General features: G+C 45.1%; 1 long non-coding RNA gene across 1 annotated transcript in view; it reads left to right on the forward strand.

Moving 5' to 3' along the window:
* The first annotated feature begins 4555 nt into the window (after positions 1 to 4555).
* The window catches only part of LOC122188178, a 32654-nt gene continuing 17334 nt past the window's right edge, over positions 4556 to 19875 (forward strand). The window contains exon 1 of the long non-coding RNA XR_006181500.1: positions 4556 to 4579. This is a non-coding gene — a long non-coding RNA (uncharacterized LOC122188178). The remainder of the gene's footprint in view (positions 4580 to 19875) is intronic.

The raw sequence follows: 19875 nt of genomic DNA on the forward strand, positions 1-19875 counted from the left end.
CTGCAGGGATGGGCTCAGCTGGGCTGGCTGTCACTTGGGTACACATTTGTACACATACTGAGTACGAGGACTGCTCTTATCACACCAGGGGTCCCATTTGTGCTTCAGTCTGCCAGGTGATGCTGTGGTAATACAAACGTAAGGAACCTTTTGGAGGTGGTGAAAAAACAGCTGGTGCTTGGTGCTGTTTGCAGGAGAGGTTACTTAATTCCGTGCAGTCAACTCCTTTTATCAATTTTCACTGTAATGTGTGTGTCAAATCTTGGTAAAGCATTTATAGGGTTTGTTTTTGACAGGTGAAATAGGTTAATTCATCTGAGAAAGAAGCTATGTTTTTCTTGATAGGAAAGGGATTATTGAAATGCTGAACACGCTCTTTTCTCCATTCCTTTCTATAGGCTGGGTTTCTGATGCTGCAGACTGTAACACTAAACCTTGTGCTGGTTATTATCAAATGCAACTATAGGTTAGTGGTTTCCTCTTGTCCACACCTGCTGAAAATAAAAATAAAATTCCATTCAGCAGCCTCTAAACACCCCTGCTGACAGGGGATATGCAGTGGAATTCACCTCAACTTTAACCCAAATAACCCAAACATAGTGAAGTGAACCCAAGACAAATTGGGCTGAAGCCATGTGACAGGTTTGTTAGCTTGAGCATCTTCTTCCTAACAGTATTGAGAGCATCGTGCATGAGAGGCAAGGAATGTTGGGTTGCGTTCAAAATGTGAACACTGGAAGAGTGGGCCATTAAACCAATCATTTTCTTTTTTCTATACATGTACAGAGTTTGGGGTTTGTTTGTTTCTTTTTATGCTGTGCATTTAAAATTAAAAAAAAAAAAAATGAAGAAAGTTATGAGTATATGAGAACTGAAGCTGAAACATACAAACTGGTGATTGAGTAGTTTGTGTCTACTAGCAGAGGCACGCTCTCATTCAAAATGGGTAAAGCTAATGTCTGAACAGCTTTTCTTGCTGGAATCTCCTCACAGTGCAGGAATTGGTTGCATTGTTTGTTTAGCTCTCATCTCTCCCTGCAGCTTGCTCAGCTGTAGCCAGTTCCTTTAAGTCTCTTGTCTTTTGCAACAACTGCCTCATCACTGCCACGGAGCGCTTGTTCATCTCTTGGTGGAGCTACACAGATCCTTTGATGTGCTCTTTAAATTACAGTTGTCTGAGATTACTTAGTTCTTTTTTTTTTTAATCAGCGACTCTGAGATTCTTGAGCTTCTCTTCAAAATATTCGAGTGATTGTTGACGTGAGTGGATGGCTGTTATCTGCCATCCTTCCTATGTTGCATTCACACGAGCTGCTCCTCCATCTATACGGATGTAACTGAGTTGGAATAAGGCAAAATCTTCCAGGCAAGCCCTGTGTGTCACAGCAGATCCTGGTTAGCACCACAGCAGGACATGTCACAGGGCATCACTTCTCTGCTCCAGCGACCTCCACCTGGGAATGATTTATCAGCGTTCATGCTTCTCTGCTGCAGTCACCAGAGCAGAGCACAAGAGGCTGCTCTGCCTTTATGCAGCTTGAGAAGCATCACCAGGGGTCACACACATCGCTGCAGGAACACGTAGAGCCATCTCCTCGTGGTGGGGTTATCAGGGAGTGGTAAGAGGTCAGCAAACTTGTGTCAGGAGAACTGTAGGAGCTGCCAATAACTCAGCCCTTTGCTGCTTAATCACACGAAGTGGGGAGAAGAGTTTACCTCGGTGTTTGGTGTTTGATTGATGAATGTCAACTGGCATTTCTCAGAAAATGATTTAACTTGCACCAAAGTGCTCCTATTGTTCCTCCGCCTTGTTGCTGAAATGATGTTTTAATGGTTGAGGAAAGGAACTGTTCAACTGCTGTTGTCTTTCATTCACACCTGAGATCATCGAGCAGTTGAGTTTCACAATGTGGGTAATTATGAGTAATTCAGAGCAATAGTTACTGGATGGTCACCCTCTGCTTTTCTGCCGGAGATTAAGATGAAAATAATAATGCAAAGAGTTCTCTTCCCCTTTTCCTCTTGTTACTGAAGAGTTATTATTATGTGACCATTTCAAAGGCATAATTAGGTAACTTAATAACATGACACCTGCGTATTTCCAGTCCTGTCAAAATTGTACTTAATTAGGGCAAAAATAATCTCTCATGACTCACTGTGAGGCTTTGGTGCATCAGTTAGCAAAAAGGAGAGAAAGAAACAGTGTATGTATGATTAGTCCAATGCATTCAGCAAATCAAAGCAGGGTGAAGTGTCCCTAATCAAGGCAAACATGTTTGCAATGCAAATGCCTGGTGCCTGCTTCAGCATCCTTCCCAGCGTGCAGGAAGCATGAGCCAGCCTTCGGGCTAAAGCTTGGACCACCTCATTAACCCCAGTACAGAGCATTAGCCTCCCATCTTGCTAGTTAGCACGTGTTCTTTCTTTCTCAGGCTCCTTACAAAACAATTTCTCAGCTTTTCTGGTTTTATCCTTTTTTGCTACTCTCCAATTATAGAGATCATATAGAATCATAGAATGACCTGGGTTGAAAAGGAGCACAGTGCTCATCCAAGTTCCAACCCCCTGCTGTGTGCAGGGTCACCAACCACCAGACCAGGCTGCCCAGAGCCACATCCAGCCTGGTTTAAATACCTCCAGGGATGGGGCATCCAAAACCTCCTTGGGCAACCTGTTCCAGTGCCTCACCACCCTCTGGGTGAAAAACTTCCTCCTAATATCCAACCCAAACCTCCCCTGTCTCAGTTTAAAACCATTCCCCCTAGTCCTATCACTATCCACCCCTGTAAACAGCCGTTCTCCCTCCTGTTTATATGCTCCCTTCAAATACTGGAAGGCCACAATGCGGTCTCCCCGGAGCCTTATAAAGTTCCTGTTTGGGTCTCCATCATCTTAGGACCTGTGATTGTTTCCATCCATATCTCATCACAGAGCAGCTATCATGCGCAGTCGTTGAGCATCCATCAGCATCCCTAACTGCCCCAGGAAGCAATCTGTGAATTTAGCTGTGTAAGTTTGGATGAAAAAAGTGGCAGTAACTTCCCACTTGATGAGAAGGTTGCAGACTGGCTCAGTAACAGAGTTTTGAGAGCTGCAGGCCCTCTGACTGAGGCTGAAATAGCTCACACCATTCACAATCTTTGTTCCTGTGAAGGCAGAGCAGAACCAGACTCGTGCAACGACTCCCATCCCTGTCCCTCTAACTGTATAACTGTACCCCTGCCCTTAGACAGCAGCACCCCATTTTCCCCAAGCTCTGAGCTGCTCTGTGCTCTGGACAACAGCATTACAATGTTCTAAAGAAGCTGATATGTGAAGTCCCTTGGTGATTGTATGCCTACCCTTTTCCCTTTTTGCTTAACCACAAATTACAAATAGCTGAGCGACTGAATTGCTTGTCTACTGCCCTGCTGCTTTTGAATGTCTTTCTTTGCTTTCCAAGCACGCATTCTAATCCAAGCACATCTCACCTTTACATCATCTGTTTCTTGTCGTGCCCCTCCCGGCCCAAGTCAAAGTTCACAGAGGAAGATCTGAGCCAGGATGCTAAATCTGGAATAGATATTTAGTGAGTGACTGTAAGGGATGGGAAGTACAGGTGATGGACGCTTCCTATTTGCAGTCTGAGCTCTTCCTACAGAGGTTGGAGCAGGCTGAGGAGCTGTCTGCCTGTAACCCAGCAGCAATCACAGCAGAAAGGCCTGGATCTGTGACAAGGGAATGTAGGAAGGATTTGATTTATTAATTTTGGTGGAGGAATCTAAAAGGGCACAGAAATAACAGTAATTAATGCTGAAGTAGAAATTCTTTTGCCCAACTGAGGGAAATGCTGCAGGTAAGTCTTCAAATGCAACTGATTTCTCCAAATTATGAAGCAAGGAGTGAATTAGGTATTAAGATGATGACATTTTCCAAGTATCTATTTCTTACAATCTTAAAATCAATTCTTGAAGTTTAAATGTTCATCCCCACCCCCCAGCATGTTAATCCAGAGTGTTAATATTCTCATATTCTGATGCAAAGATGACCACTTCAGCACTGCACTTCTTTATCAGACAAACTGTGGTGTTTTTCAATGTTTATTTATTAATTTTTGCATGCATAAGTACAGGAAAATGCAAATTGTATTACATCTTAGATTAATCAATTGGAAAATATAGATTTTAACTCATCAGAAATAATGGCTTCTGCCAACGCAAATGGTATTTCCACTGTAAGGAAGTGGGATGGAATTGTTTAAAGAAGCATTGTGGGCTTTTCAAGATGTATTTTTCCCCATCACTGAGAATGCTGAGGTTTATTCTTTGGAATAAAAGGATTTTTATTAATGTGGAAGCAACATGCCAAAATGTCAGAGTAGTATTGGAGCAGAAATTTTGAGACATGGCTTGAAGCAGTGATGGAGCACCTGGTGGGAAGGCAGGGCCAACCCAGGGGAGCTCAGCTGCATGCAATGCAATGCACTGATTGACCTGAAGGGCTGGAGCCAGGATCCACCCCTTCCCAACCCTTTTAAGGGCTGGCAATGGAGATGTGACTATCTCCCTGAAGATCCCTGTGTACTTGAGGCTTCTTGAAGGTAAGCAGCTTCTTTCCTTTATTTCTGTGCCCCTGGTTGTTGTGTCTCAGCAAATCCTCGCTTGCTGCTGTCTGGAGCTTTGCTGCTCTGCTGTCGTTGCTGTGTTTTCCGTTGTGTTACAGCATTACAAGTGTTAATGTTTTAAGTTACTATAAACACAGAACTGGAAAAAAATAAGCACGCTGTAAAGAGTCAGACTGCATTATGAGGCAGAGTAAGCGTGCTGCTCTGGTGTCTTGATGAAAGATAAAGTAGAAATTGATATATGTACCTGCCACTTTGTGCTCACACTTCAGAGCACTCTATTGAGCAATGAGTTGGGGTTACATCACAGAGCACAATCATACAGAGATCCTGAGATTCTCTCAGAAAGCTTTGGAGGAGTAGATATGGGCTTCCAGGCAGGGGATCAGAATGGTGTATTCAGGTGTGTGTGTATGCCCAGTAAATTATTCAGCCACTAGATGTCCTAATGTGTGGAGATGCAAATCCAGCATGAGCAGTGATGTACAGAAATTACAAACCTGGGACTCAGTGCTGATTATCTGCATATTTTTAGCCCATGGATTTGCAGATCCTAGAAAACTGCTGAAGAGGCTCTAAAACACAACCAAAAATGAGGCTCCAAAACACAACTCAACAGCAGGTTTGCATGCAGGCTGTGACTGGCTGATTAATTGCCATCATGTACACAGGTTGTACTTTTATACTGGCTTAGCAAATGCTGTAGCTACTCAGTCTGTTAAGGATTGATTCTAAGTACCATGTGGCTGGATCCAGTACTGCATCTTGCTGCTAAATGTTGTTGTTTTTCCAGATCATATGATTTTTGAGAGATTTGACAAACCCAAAGAAATATGGGTCTACTGCTAAAGGAAATGCAGTGTTGAAATCCTGACCTTATGCAGATGAGTGAGAGATGTAACATGGGAGGAGAAGAAAATAATGAAACTTAGCTGATTTTTTTTTTTTAATTAATTCCTATATTATAAGCAGTGGAAATGCCATGCCTTCATCTCGCAGCTGCTCTCTCTGCCTGTGAGAACCCCCAGCCATTTACCTGCAAGATGTGTGCAGTGAAATTCCATGTTGCTGAGGGATGTTCTGTGCTCAGGAAGAGCTTTTGAGCCAGCCCTTGTTGTAGAGATGAAGAAATGGCTGGGCAGAAGGAGCACCCAGCTGTTGTTTTTATTGCTGGCTTAACTGTGTATGATTCAAGCAGGGTTGGGTTGGGGGTCTGTGTTCTTTGACTATCAGGTGGTCCAAAGCTCCTCACTCACACATCCATGCACTGGGATGAGAAAGTTCTGTGGAGTGGCAGATAGATTCAATCACAGACTTGAGGCCAAAGGATCAAGATGGATTTCAGCTGCTTTTCTGCACATTCATATCTCATGGAGTGCTGCACTCAGCTGTTACCTCCTGCTGGTTCACCTGCCCTGGTACTGTCTGAGAGAAGCAGTGGGTGCTGAGGCAAAGCATGGTGTTATTTTGAGGCTTTTATCTTAACCAATTTTCAGTTCCAGTTTCGTTTAGAGAATTGTTGCGAGTGAGAGAAGGGGAAGAATAAATAACCAAAATATGCAAAGAGTAAATAGGGCTTTTATTGGCTTCTGTGTGCTTACAGCAGAGCCCATTCAGAGTTCTTAGTGTAATTTCATTAGTGATTTGTTGTTACAGTTCTTGCCTGCTCATGAATTATTTACCTGCTGTACAGGTGTGAGTATTTGCATTAGAGCCAACTGGTGCATGTGTAATGTTCTCTGTGAAGTACATCAGTGGGGTGGGTGCATTTATTCTCCTTTTATCATTCCATCCATTATGCATGCAGTTGTACACTTATACCTGAGGTGGCATTTGAATATGGAATGCTTTTTAGTTGCAAGAGCTGCAAAATGAGGCCAATTCCTTTCTACCTACTCCTGAGAACATCCCAGCAGTGACCCCCAGCCTATTATCTGACCCCCAGGTGATGTGAATTCTGATCTAACTCAGATCACCTGTGGGCTCCTCCAAGGCTGGACATGAAATAAGAAACAAAACGTCATCACCTGCTGCAGATTTCTGTGCTGTGCTTGGGCAGAGAGAGGGATGGGAGCACCTTGGAAAACTCAGCTGGAACATTTTGCTGAGCTGCTGGTGTGGAGGAGGTAATTCTTAATATTTTCCTTCAGACTGCAGTTGTGTGGTTTATTAAAAATTACTGGGGTGTTGACACATACCAGGGAGAAAAGCTGCTTTTGCAGTTGTTTAAGTTCATGTGGTTGAAGGCTAGAAATCCATAGACTCTTCAACTATCTTCATGGCACGGTATGAGGTGCAACCTGAATTGCAGAGATGTGGGGAAAACCACACTGAGTGCACAGGTGGCAGAACTGATGGCTGCAGATTCTGTCTGTCCTTCTGGTTGGTGCTTTTGTGCTGTGTGTGGATGTGGTTGGAACCATTCAGGAGGGTTCCTTTGGTTTGCTTTGTTCCTTCTTGCCTTTAGTTTTTCTTTGAACTTCGAGGCTTCTGCTGACAGACTTTCAGTTTCTTGAAAATGTAGAAAGCCAGATGTGAAATAAGGAGTGTGTTAGAAAACAAGTATTGCTGCCAAGCTTAACCATTGAAATGCAAGGGATGAACAAACTTCTTCCTTCCAGCATTCTCAGCTTCTCTCCATTAGCATTTCTCCCTCTTGCCCCAGTAATGCCATGAATCCCCTCTGACTGAATTCCAGATGCACTTTCCTTCTTGCTCACTCCCTGTTATCGAAAGGCAGATCCTCCCTTCCCCTTTAACTTCCCTCTGGTTAAACCTCAGTGTGAATTGCAACTATATTTCTAACAGAGGTGGCTCATTGGGCTGCCAGAGCAGATTTAGAGCTTTGTTTCTGTAAGGTGCTGTACTTCCAGTGTGCATCAGTGCTTAAAGAACACATGGTTTCATCTGCAGCTCAATTTCACCAGCTCAGAGGTTGCTGCATTCTCCCCACTGAGGTCTTTATTTTTTTTGTAGAACACTTTGCATCTTTGCATGTCAAGTGCTCTGATTGAAGTTACCAGCTGCTGCCCTTCTCTGCTTATGCTCTCTCCTTTCCCATCCTAATAGTTCTATCAACTGAGAACTCAGTATTTTAATCCAAAGTGCCAAACATTGACTCAGTGGCATGGGCAGAAACAGTCTGTGAGTTGAACTCAGAGCACGTGGCTGTACGGAATGGATGTCCTTGGAAGTAAGGCTGTGGTTGTTGACATGCAAAGGCTTAAAGAAGCACAGGAGATGCTGTAATGTGCAAAACCATTCCTGTGTGCCTTCCTGATTGTGTTCCTTTGTGGCTTTCTGTTTGTTGTTATTCTTTCAGAGCCCATTGGCCATGGAGATGACCTTAGGCTGTTGAAGAAAATGTATTTTTCATGTGCTTGCTCTCAGCCTTCGCCACTCTGCTCTTGATTGTGGTCAGGCAAACGCATGACAGAAAAGAAATAAGAGAGCTTCCGATGTGATGTTCTCAGATATTGATTTATTTTTTTTCCCCCTCTTAAAATTCTGTTTACAAATTCCTGTTGCTTTAATTATGTGTTTCTGGCTGAAAGCAGTACAAAGCTTGCCTGCAGGACCAATTGATAAGCCTTCATTCTAAGTCCATGTAACTAATCCTACTGTATTTCTCCAAAACTCACCTGTCAGGGATTTCTGAGCACTTTGACAGGAGCAGCCGAGCACCCTTAGCATGTGATGCAGGTGGAGTAGGGTGAGGTTAATGGATGAACTCAAAAATAAGGAATACAGCCCCTCTGCTGATTCCTGTGCTCCTGTTGCCTAGTGCGAATAGGGCTTGTCTCCAAAAGAATGGCAAATGGAGAACAAATACATTATCTTAGATTTTATGTCTTTGCTCACTGGTGCGCGTTGTGATGCATTGACCTGGAGCGTGCCACGCTTGGCTTCCGCAAAGAGGATTCGGAGTCACGGTGGTACGAACCCAATCCCTTTACCCTACAGTTGTGTAGGAGCCTCACGGTGAGCACTTTGTTAGCAACGCTGTGCTCTGAGCGCTTTGCTTTTTGCCACCGCCGTTCCCTGCGGCTGCACCGAGTCCTGAAACGCGTGGGGTGCAGCTCCCTGAACCCCAAAGCTTTGCTCCTCCTCTGCCTGCAGCCGCTTTGCACCTCTTAACTGCCTAAGTAAGGCAGAGCGGCTGTACCTGAGCACACCTGGGTTTGTTGGCCCTTCTGTGCACCGAAATAGGCGGTTTGCAGCGAGCCGGGGGGAAGGGAGCGTGCAACAGTGCCCCTCACGGCAAGGAGAAGCACGCTTGGGCCAGGCGCTGTTAGTAAAGATGGCACAAGCGCTGTTTGCTTCGGGCTGAGGCGCTGCTCCCCGCGCACCTGTTAAGGGCGGTGCTTTGCTAAGGAGAGCGTGGCTGGAGGGAGGGGGAGAGGCAGGCAGGATGCGCTCTACTCCCACCCCCTCCGCTCTCTGCTCGGCCCCGAACACCGGAGCTCTTCGGGGGGGGGGGGGTCCGCGCCGTTCCCCACCCCCCCCGCCCCCCCCCCCCCCCCGCCTAATCCCCGCCCCCGGAGGGGCGCCCCCAAAAAAAGACAACGCGGGAAGCGACTTCTCTCTTCACCTGCGGTTCCGGCGGAGGTTTGCAGCCTCAGCTCCGGTCGAGGAAGGAGCGGAGTTGCGGGGCCGGCATGGGCGGAGGGGCTGAGAGGGGCGGCTGCACCCCGCGCCTGGAGCTGCTGCTGTTCCTGGGGCTGTGCGGCCGCGCGGCAGCGCTGAGAGGTAAGCGGGATCCCCAAGCCATCCCTCCCCGGCAAGTTTGTAGACAGAAACCCTCGGCCAGCCCCGAGCACCGGTTGCTCTGCTGGGCAAACCCCCGTCATTTAAAAAAAACAAAAACAAAACAAAAAAAAATCTCTCCCCACTCCATAACCCCACGGGATCGCGGTGGGAGGCGAAGCGGATATGCCCCAACGTTGGGGTAAGGGGAATACAGCCCTGCAGGAGAGAAACGGGGGCCAGGGACCGAGGGCGGGACGCAGCTCGGCACTGCGGGCTCCGGGCTGCGGAGCATCCTCGGGAATGCGGCGTGTGCGGGGCTGCGGGCAGCGCTGGGATACCCGCAGCGGTCGCGGGGAGTGGCAGAGCCGTCCCGAAATGATGGGGCTGCGAGATCGTGGACTGTTCTGACAGCGAGAGAATCCAACACCTGGCAGACAATGCGAGTGCCTGAGCTTGGGTGCGCGTACGCGCGGTGTAATTGATGTACGTGCGATGTCGGGGTCCGTCCTCACCTCCAGGCTGGCACCTCGGTACGTTGAGCTCCGATAGGGCCGGGCACCGCGCATCGTTGGACCCGGCGCTGAGGGCAGCACAGAACGTTCCCTCCTGCTGTTGCGGTTTTACAGAGCAAACCTGCAGCAGGCTTTGTAGATCCGAGCACATCCCTCTTGTTGTCGCCTTTCTCGATCTCTCCCCGCGTTCCCGCTGGGGCTGTGCCTCCATCAGCTGCTGTGGGACACCATCCTCTGGTCGGGCATTGCCTGTGGGTCAGACGCGGGGCTGGGCCACAGGTGGCTGCTGGGCCAAAGCATCCCTTGTAGAACTGAACTGAACGATGAGAATGGGGGGAAGGCTGATATTACTTAGTATTTATTTCAAAAGGCATTTGTGACCATAAGGGACTGCACGTGTGTGTTTAAATCAGTGCTTCGTATGCATCTGGAAGGACTCTGGGGTGGATCTCGTATTGGGAAAGTGTGGTTGGGATCAGGCCCCGTGAGCCTCAGAAATATCACTGCAAACCGTGTGGGGTGTAGCGGGGCTGTTGCTGTTAAAGAGTTTTAGTTGTTCAACTAAAATTTCCTATCCAGGACGTTTCAGGCTGAAATAGGATGGTTTGGTTTGAGAGTTGTGGGTATCCTTAGGGTCAGCTGTTGGCTGCGGTCTCTGAGCTGTGATGTGCTGTGTTTGGTTGTGGCTTTGGCCGAAGCAATGAACCCCAATCACCGACCTGCTGAGCTGTAAGGGATGCAGGTGAAGTTATCTTCAAGCCTCCTCTGAAACAAATGGTATTCCGAGATCCTTGGTTTGAACTGAGTTTAAAGAGAAATGAAATGACTGTAGATAACCTTCACGCTGCATTTGTCTGTTGGAAGGAATGTCTGTGCATTGCTTTGGGCTTTTATTTTACAGCAAACAATGCATAGACACTGAGGGAATTTGAAAATGAGATGGAAGTAGCTAATTTTTTTTAATCTCATTGAGGTATTGAAACTAATTTTAGGTTGCATGTATCCAAATAAAGATGTCTCTAAAACGTTGAATGCTGGTTTTGCTCTGCATCTCGATATTAAAGCCTAAAGCTACGTGTTCCATTGTGTTCCTACATTGTGTTCCTACATCTGTGTGCGTTTTGTTGTAAATAAGCACCGTTTAGGGATTTTCCTTCTCTTGTTGCATCAGTACCAGTGCAGCCATTGCATCTCACTTCTGGTTTTATTACAATAAATGCTCTGCTAAGCCTCCTCATGGAACAGGGCATGGCTGAGCAGCGAGCCATAGGAGCGGGTGTCTCAGTTTGGAATTGGGGGATTTTTTTTTTCTTTTTCTTAATCTCACCCAAAATATGCGGTGTGGAGAGCTGTGAATTTAAGGCATTGCTCTGATGTGGGAACTCAGCAGACAAACCAGGTTCTGGGCAACAGAGCTCTTGGAGGAATAACGCTTTAGAGAGATAAAAGCAGTTGATGCTGAGATGAATCCAATGGCAGGGACAGGACTGATAGGTGAGTTGTGTCCTGGTTCTACCTTTTGTTGGGAATTTAATGCCATCCTTGTGCAAATTAGATAAACTTCTGTTTGCTTCATTACAAACGGGCTGGAATTGCATTTGTGTATCTAGATTCTCTCAGTATTTGCAGTGTACCTCATTGCCACCAGCTTAGAGCAGCCTGGGAGCCACCGCTGCTGCTTTTATTTGCAGGGTGATGTGGATTTGCTGTGCTGCATTCAAGGAGCAGGGAGGCTTTTTGTGTCCTGATTTCTGCATCTGAAGGAGGTGTGTTATGGCTGGTGTTGCGTTAGATTGTCTTCAGTTCTCATTCTCTGTTCCTCGTGCCCCGCTGAGAGTAAAGCTGTTTATTTGTTCCTACATTCACCAGTTTACTACCTGGAATATCTCTCATGTGCCGACCTCAACTGAACAGAAGCTGTCAGCATATGGATTTATGTGATCTTGAAGTACAAATGTCACCAGGATGTCAGCAAAGTGGAGAACTGAGATATTAACAACTGATGCGGGGTGAACAAAAATCAAGGAAAAGCTCTCATGAGCTGTGTGCATCAATTGTATGACTGTGTTCACACACATCACGCAGTTGCTGCGTGAGGAAAAAGCGTTCATTAAAACAAGAAATCCCATCTCTGAGCCATCCTTCTTCTCACTGTGCTTTTGTTTCTCTGCCAGTGTTTGTATCTACTCAGCTGCTCAGGGAAGAAACTTCTTGGGGCTGTGGTTACTGAGTAGTTGGTTGCTTCTCTATGGTCTCCATGAAGATACAAGCTTGCTTTGCTTGTGCTGAGGTCTTGCTTTGTGTAGAAAGAGAAAGGAAGGTTTGAGAGAGGAGGATGGAGAAGCCTGGGGGCTCCGAAAGCAGCATTTCAACGCTGCTATCAGAACGTGGAAGTTGTTATGCTTTGGGACTGACAGAATCAGTGCATGTATTAGTTCTTTTAAGTCACTGTTCAGTGGCATGTTGGCTTCCAGTCAGTCCTGCTCTTTTCTGCATCTATTGCTGTGCTCATCTGCTATAGCATAGTTCATGAGATGAGGTGGGATAGGAGAAGCGTTTCTATTGAGTGTGAGGCTGACTTTGGACCCTCTGTAGAACACTTATTGGGATCATTTTAATTTGTTCTCTGATCTACTTGGGTGTATTGCTGCATTGCTCAGAGCACACTGAATTTATTTCCTGCATCCTGTGGCAGCCAACGTTGGTGCTAAATGCTGCTTAGACAGAAAGCTGAGGAGTTGCACATATGATCCTGTGTTGGAAGTGTGGTGCACGCATCTCCATCCCGCTGTTCCTTTCTGACATGTGCATCTCTGGGTGATATTCCCTCCTGTCTTTCCATAAAGGAACCCCTTCCCTGCAAAGCAGTGTGTTGCAGTGCTGCTTCTCCCTGGCTCCTCATTGTACACTTGTGCTTCTCCACATCCACACAGTAGAGCTCTGCAATTCCTATCTCTTCTGATGCAAAGAATGAAGCTCGAGCTCTGCAACAATGAAATGAGCTTTCCAAGCTATGAAAGAAAATGTCCATCTTCGCAGAGGCAGGGGACTCTATATCAGGCTGAATTGTTAGCAGTGAAGAAGAGAAGCTAATCTGATGGTTGTTTCACAGCGAATTACAGAACGCAAACATCAACAGTCTGATACAAGCCTAGATGGAAAATTACTTATGGTGCAAAGGATCCCGCAGGGCCATCTGATGTATGTTTTCTGTATTTTCAGCCCTGCTTTCTGGGGAAAGGTGGAGTCAGAGGGAAGGAGCAGAATGTTAACACCAGAGGCTGCTGTTTCTGTTGTTTTCAGCAGCTGCCGCTGTTGCAGTGCAGCAGATGGTCAGCTTCGTTTCTATGAAATGGTTTTGGTTTTTTTCCATTTCCACTTTTAGAGAACCTCAAATGCCACACTATATCACACTGCCTCACCTTACAACATCATTATTTGTAAATGCCATTTTTTTTAAATGCTTAACCATATCTTTGGTCCATAAACCACATTGGAGAGCATCTTGCCAAGAAGGCATCGAAAGCTTCTAATTTAAATACACGATTTGGTGACCTCAGCCTCAAAATTCTACCTCCATCACTTTGGTTTGTGGTTTTTGTCCGTTTCCCCCTTCCCACCTCCTTTTTGAGGCCTTTTTTAAAGCAGCAACCAGGAACAGCAATAATAAAGAAGTGCTCATTGTGGTGCAGTTCCATCTGTTGGGGTGATGGGTGGTACCCAGTGCCCCCTGCTGGGGTTTGGGGTTGTGTTTGTGTTTTCCTTCAGTACTTTGAAGGTGCACTGGATGCTTCTCTACATAAAATGGTGCAATAAAAGAGCTCAGCTTATGTGCAGATGAAACCTGAGTGTGTCTGGAGATGAGCAGTGTAAGCAAAACAAGTGAAGTAGGAAATAGGGTGGGTGGTGGTGGTGGTGTTCCTTATATTGGTGCCTGTTGTAACAATAGGAAAACTTGAAAATCAGAAGCTTCTTATTTATTATTCCTGTGCAAAACGTCCAAACTTTGCAGCTGTCAGGAAGCACAGAACACACAGCACACCTGCTCTTACCTTTATGCTGAATGGGCAGTTGCTTCAAGTTTGGATGTATTTTCTTTTTTTCTCAGCAATACGTTTTGTGGATCTCTGCCGTTGTTTCTTCAAGCACTTCTGCATGTGAAATTAAATTGCTGGAGTCCTGGCAGACAATGGATGTGAAAGGAGCAAACGTGGAGGCTTCTTAGAAGTGCTGAATAGTTACTCACAGAATGGCTTCCATGCTTACAATGCTCCTAATAATAGATTGCATTGCCGAAAAACGAATTTGCTCTATTAATTGAATTCACCTGTCATATAAAACCGCATCTGATCTGCTGTTCAACAGATGCGTCTGTGACTTTTATGGTGACAAATGCTTCAGGTTAGCAGTGTTTTGGGCCAGATTTAAAACCACTGAGGGTCCGTGGTAAGCCATTACCCTTTGAAATATTAATTTCGCCTTCCAATTCCGAGGTATTTGCTGCCACTGATTTATTGCGAGGTATTTGCTGCTGCTGACGTAGCTAATAATGGATTTGAGTTGGAACTTTTTCTTATCTTTTAACTTGGCTGTAGAGAACATGGGCTGTTTGCTGGGAGTAGAAGAGTGATGCTGGGTCGCAGCTTGCAGTGCTTTCCCTGTCACAGCTGTCGTGCAGCTCAATGAGGGGTGGCTGCAGGATGCAGGGTGATGCATGTCCTTACTGTGTCCTAACGAAGCTGTGTGTGCTGTGCTCGTCGTGTGGTTCTCAGAGCTCAGTGATGCTGGAGAAATACCCGTACATCAAAGTAGCTCTCTCATTCTGAAATTTAATTATTTTTTTTCTTGATATCTGCGTGCTTCCAAAGGTTTTATGAACTTCTTGATATGGTTCATGGGCAAATGACTGGTGATTTCTCTATTTCTAAGAGGGAAAGTAGCTGAAAAAATGCTTAAGGGATAAATAGAAGTGCAAATAAAAACCCACTGCTCCTATTTATCATTATATATTATAGAATCATGTCAGATTTGTAGGTCTGACCTCGAGTAACGTGGTATAACTTGTGCGAAATGGGGTCACTCAAGTTGAGATGTTGAGATCCGTCTCCTATTTCTGCCTGCTCTGTCCAGCTGCGTGCATTCCTTGAGGCAGAAGGGTTGCATGGAGCTTTAGGCTGCTCCAGAGATGCACCATCCTGACACGAGGAGGTCGGCAGTGTGTGTCACCCTGTTATTTAACCATGGATTGTGGGGAAAAGGCACTTAATCATACATTGCTTTTGTTATCAGCCCTAATCCTTCTTCTTTTCCTGGTAGAAGCAACTTCAGTGATGTTAAATTAGTTTCTAAGAAGCAGTGGTACTGTGTTAAGAGAGGAAACAAGTCATTCTTCTCCAGCTGGCACTTGGTAACAGCTTATGGCTGTGCTGAGTACCTAAAGGCTGTTAATACCAAATTTGCCACAGTAACAGCCAAATTCCCTCAGCTCCCACTGCATTAAAAACGTAGGACTTATTTTGCGTCAAATGAGCTAACAAAATAAAAGATGAATTTAGAGTATTTAATCTGTCAGCATCAATGAATCTGAGAGGATTATCATTCCATTACTGCTAATAGATTTTTTCCAGAGATAACTCTGCTACTTGACTTGCCTATTTCTGTGAAGATTTTTACAGATCTAATTTAGACTATGATTTAAATAATTCTGCTCTATTTTGATTTGAATCTGAGTTAGTAATGTGGTGCCTGACTTGTTTTGAGCTTGGTAACTTCTCTTCAGTCATTCGAATGAGAGCATCTTTAATTCTTGATAACGTGGAGTTTTCAGATCTGAGTTGTGCTAAACATGACCTAACAGTTGGAGCTGACTTCTCTTTGCCTCCTTCCTGAGGAACGGCAAAACAAATAGCACTGCCCTTACGATGGGTATCAGAAGCACTGATGCAGACCTGGTGCTTACTCAAGTGTAGGGAAAGAGCCCAAGGATGGGGATTCTTATTTCCAAGGTCTCTCGGTGGTCATTGATGTGTGAAGGTTTTCTGAAGACAAATAAGGAGAACATCATTTCTTACCTTATAGGATTAAAAAGGGAGCAATTGTGTGTTCCTACCATCACTCCAAGTGAGCTGTGGGGAGGAGGGAGAGGAGTACATAGCAGAGAAACTTCCTGACTCTAGATGGAGCCCAGGCTGTAGGATTTGATTGCAGTAATGCCCTCACAAAGGTCTTGCAGTCCAACAGTCAGACGTACTGCAGTGATAGGAAACCATACAATATCAGTATTGGTCTGCAAATAAATTCCCCTCTCACAGTGTATGTTTCAGCAAATGGCTCCACAAGACAACGTGCCCCTGAGTCGTGTGTGAAGGTTAAGTTTGTGCAGGTTGGGGTGATTTGTTGTTACTTTGGGGTTAGTGGGGCTGCCTTATCCAGGTATGGGTGAACCGATGCTCCCACTGGACTCTGAATTTAGCAGAAAATAAACCAGAGAGGAGATGTCAATGAGGGCCGTCCCAACCTCATACAGTTGTAATCATCCCCAGCTTCAGCTCTGCATCTCTGTAGTTTGTGATGTCAAACTGGATTACGTGGCTATTGAAACTCTGCTGTGAATTTCACAACCTCTCTGGGCTCTGTGTGTAATTAAAAGACTTTGAGTCTCCAGTGTTATTTAGTGCCTTTCTCTAATTAGCTATTTCTATGACTGTTTTTTATACAAATATTATGTCTGCCACCTTTTCTGTATGTAAGAGTGAGACCCCTCTGCTGGTCCAGCAGTGATGGAATTCTGTAGGAGGGAGGAGGGCCAGTAGAGCATTGTGAATTGTATCCAGAATATCATAGATGGAAGTAATAATTAATGTTTTACAGCTAGATTCTGAGTGCTGCCACTGGTCGGTGCAGCGGTATCTGGCCATCCTGCAGCCCCATAAATGAGATCATAGCCACTAACAGCTTGGCAGGGCTACTCTTGAGAGATTTCTTTGTGCCTTTGGAATGTCACTTATAGTTACAGTCCCCTTGGTCCTGCAGGGACAAAGGGTACACTTCTTGTGATGGAGACAAATAACAAGCTGTGGTCCCCCTGTGTTTGGCTGCACTGTCATGTCATGCAGCCTGCAGTGTTCCATCATCTGAGCCTGTCATGCTTAACCTCTAAAGCAGCTTAACATAAGGAAGTAGGAGAAGCTGTGAGTGGGGAAATAGAGCTGGGCCTGATGTTGGTTCATATTTTTAACCTTTACTTTCCTTGGGAGTATACCCATAAAAAAAAAAAAATACAGCCACAAAATGTTAGCAGCTCACACCAAGATGTTTTTAATCCTGTGGAAGTTCCATATTTAAAATGCTTTATTAAAGGTATAAAATACTTTCTATGGAGCTGAACCATCTTTTGTGGCAGAAAGATAGGAAAGAGATTCAATAACGCAGCTGTTGTTATGAGGGGAAGCAAAAGGAGGAATTCTTTTTTTTTTTCAGTGCACAGCTTCTCTCACAGCTGTGAATAAAACAAAGCCCACAGCCCCCTAAACAGTTTGTTTTGTGAGGTGGTTGCGCCCAGAATGATGTGTGATGTGTCCAGCCAAGGAGCCTTGTAAATGTAGGACTGCAATTCGCTTCCTAGTGCTTTGGATATTTTTTTTTTGCCTGATAAATGCAGAAGGAAACGGAAGGGTAGTGAAGACAACTGACTCAATCTCAAATGAGACCAATAGGAATCAACTTTGACCCAAATATGAGGCCCCTGAGCTCTACGTTGATTTCTGATGGCTTTAGAAGGGCCAAGTGTTGTATGGACACTCGAGGTTTTCCACCTGAAAAGACATCTGAAAGTTTGGGAGAGCAAAATGCACAGTGTTCCTAGAGCAGCTTAGCCATGCTCTTCCTGACTTAGGCTCCAGTGTCCTGCAAGCAGGCTGTATTTCTTTGTGTTGAAGGCTTGCAATTAAATCTTAGCTGATGATATGTTGTGGTGGCTTGTGATGCTTCTCATGGGCTAGGCTGATGCAGCAAGTGGCTTCAAATTCATGTCTGTCATCAGCTGTGAAACTTATTTTAAGCCCAAGCTGTTCTTCTTGCACTCCTGTATATTTTAAATCTCCTCCCATTGTGGAAAGCAGTAGGAGAAATCTTCTTGATGGCTGTTTAAAATCTCATCTCAGTGGTTTTCTGTAAAGCAGATCCAGTGTTAATAAAGACTGAGAATGTTCCATGAATAGATTCCTATTCAGAGCGCTGAGATGATGTGCTGTATTTATGAACAGGGATTTTAACCTCTAGGTTGTCATTAAACAATTTCTGCTGGAGATCAGCAAATCTCTGGTGGTTATTACTGACTTGGTAACCTATTCCACTGATCTGACGCTACAAATCTTTCAGTAAATTGTTTTAATAAAGAGAAGCCTATAATGAGGTGACTATGAGAATGTCATTTCATCATATTAGGGGTCTGTAAGACTTCACACAGACACGTGGCTGTATTGGCTGCCTACGTGCTTCCTGCATTCAGTTTAGCAACCAGAAGAGGACAGAAGGAATAGTCCAGAAATTGTGATTGCTATATGTTGCTTCTGAGATGCTTCCAAAACAGGTTTGGTTTTTTTTTTTTCAGTGCTGACATCTGAGACAATACATGTAATTTAATTCATAGCATGGTTGCAGACAGCGCAGTCGTATTTCTTCTGATCTTCTTTGTTGGTTTTTCAAATGACAGACATGATTCTTGGTTATAATACTCCTCCTTATAGGCTGCTTGTTAAGTTAAATTTGTGTGTCTGCTACAGTGAGCAATCCTGAGTTTACAGTCAGTAGCTGCTGTCCCTAATTCAGCGTCTACTTTCTGTGCTTGAAGCAGTAACTGAGATGCTGCTGTGAGAATACACAATCTGCTTAGTTGCAAAGAGAAATTAGCATTTACACAGGAATCCCATTTAGCCTTCTCTTAGCAGATTTCTGCCTTGTAACCTAAAATCAGTGCATCTGGATCCGCTCTGATGTGGCTTTTCAATGTGTCAGGTCCAGCTGACGCAGGAGACTTTGGACCACCTTCAATGGGTTGTGCAGAGCTTCCTGCCAGCCTTTATGGCTTGCCTGAGCTTCAGGAAAAAGTGCAATGAGTTCTCCATGTCTCAGCTCCTTCCATGTGCATCTCCCTTATTTGTTAGCAGTGTAAGGATATAAAAAAAGAAACAGATCTGATTCTCCAACAGTTTGGGCAAGCTGTATGCTTGTTGGACCTCTCCTAACTTTCCAAAGAGTATGAAAGAATTATTCCAAAGAATGGCCAACATATCTTTAGGTTGATAAAGGAAATGCCTTTTGTTGCACCTCTGGGTGAACTGGGAAGCTATGGGATTGATGAAGCACACAAAGTGTGGGTGATGTGGCTGCTCTCTGACTTGGCTTCTCCCTCGGACCATTACTCCAACTGTAGATCACTGTAAACTACTTGCCTTCGCCTCCATTTCAAGCATGGAAATGGAACAGAGGGGGCAAGTTATTCTAGCAAGCACTGACTTGTATTCCAGCTTGTGTGTATTTATGTTATTGGAAGGGGCTCATGAAGCATTTGTGGCAGTGTGTTCCACATGGCATTCAGAGAGGAGGCTCAGGAGTTGATTCCATGGACAGCCGTTGGTGGGAAATGGAACCAAGTGTCAAGTAAAATCAACAGGCTCTTATTTATAGTGGAAGGAAACGCTGCACATCCCTATCTGTTCTGAAAGGGGGAAGCAGGGAAGAACACCACCATGTTCCTGTAGACCTGTGCTTGTAATGCAGACACGAGAACATAACAATCCACAGTTTCTGGTAGCCTGGAAATTGCTCCTAGCACGCGTTGCACTTGGCCAAACACAGAGCAGTTGGGTTAGCTGTGTCACAGCAATGACTAATGAGCAAAGGTGTGGGGTTTGAACGGTGCCACCTCCTTTCTGTCATTTTATGGCAGTTAATAACCTGGGGCATCTCGCTGCATGTGGGTCCCTCCTCCTTCCCCCCCAATTTATTTGC

The sequence above is a fragment of the Lagopus leucura genome, unplaced genomic scaffold (genome assembly GCF_019238085.1).
Source record: "Lagopus leucura isolate 7727_CA_CO unplaced genomic scaffold, USGS_WTPT01 Super-Scaffold_100056, whole genome shotgun sequence".
Lineage (NCBI taxonomy): Eukaryota > Metazoa > Chordata > Aves > Galliformes > Phasianidae > Lagopus > Lagopus leucura.